This window comes from Trichosurus vulpecula, chromosome 1 (genome assembly GCF_011100635.1).
Source record: "Trichosurus vulpecula isolate mTriVul1 chromosome 1, mTriVul1.pri, whole genome shotgun sequence".
Lineage (NCBI taxonomy): Eukaryota > Metazoa > Chordata > Mammalia > Diprotodontia > Phalangeridae > Trichosurus > Trichosurus vulpecula.
Window position 1 is genome coordinate 326,028,148 of NC_050573.1, and position 1,405 is coordinate 326,029,552.

A 1,405-nucleotide genomic window follows, 5' to 3' on the forward strand; every position below is an offset into this window, starting at 1 on the left:
ATCTATTACCACCAGAATACAATAATTTAACCAAAACTATAATTATACATAAAATGAGGATCAGGTTGAATACTCTTAAAGAGATTGGTTTTAAAAATTGGGGGGGGAGGGATTTCCCTTCCTCCCAACCTCATTATGTTCATTGTGTGTTGAAGTGCCTGTATTAGGATTCTTCTATACAATTCGAAAACAATTTCAGCCAATAGCAGTCAAGTTGAAATCTACAGAAATCCAATTCAAAAGTAAAATTCGAAAAAAAGGTATCATTGAATACCTGACAACATTTAACCAAATCCAGACCCCTATCACTACCTACTGTATAAATTGCTCTGCTGTCATTTAAATACAATTCTAGACTTCATGCTATAGCCAGATGTGCAATTTCTTCTATAACAACCTCCTTGTTGGAGTTTATTTGGACTCTAGGCACTCTAAAATTAATAGAGTTACTTGAATGAAGGAAATATTTAAATTCCTTGCTGGAGGAATATAAGCACAAATAAGCATAAGTATAATAAAGTAAAATTTTATCAGGCAGACATAGACAATTAAAGTGATCATAAACACAAAATGAAAAAGAGTTATAGCTAATTTTCAACCTATTTTTAGCATCTCTTAAAGATGACATTGATACTAAAAAGAGAATGCATATTCCATAGCTAAGCTATGGTAGCCATGAGAAGTAGCATGTGCAGAGAAAATCATAATGGACTAGTGTATTATTCCATTACACTTTGTCAAGATGCCACTAACTAGGATGAGAAATTATGTGTATGGTATGTCAAATGCCTTTATCCTGGGATTATTATTTTAATTCTACAATATATTAAAATCTTTTCTTTGTACTTAGAAAAAGAAACTATTATAATAACATGTGTGAATGTTTGTGTTTCTACATGTGTGCATAATATATACATGCATATATGTACAATATATTATCTATGCATTTTTGCAGTAGTAATGTTAAAAACTGACAATTTTTTAATAAGACATCTGGTTTTATCAGGTGTTTTGAAAGCTGAACAAAACTGTATTTTTTAGGGAAGGAAATATTATTTTTCAATCTTTCTCTTCCTTTTGCAGTTAGGAATAATCAGAACAAGAACATCACTGGTTGATTGTCTATACGTCTTCTCAATTAGCATAAAAACAAATTGAAACTTTTGCTTGAGGGAACCAAAGAAACAGCAAGGAGCTGTTTTCTTCATCCTGCTGTATTTCCCTCTGTGTCATCTTTGTAGAAACATTCTTTTCAATTCTGGGCCAGTTAATTCCCTCCCTCTGTGTCAGAAAAAAAAAATTAAAAAAAACAACCTCTTTCTGTTAGTAGGTCTCTGTGATGTTATAGGTGAAAATTGTATCCACTGTGGGTGGTTTTAATGTAGATAATTTACCTTTCCCAAAG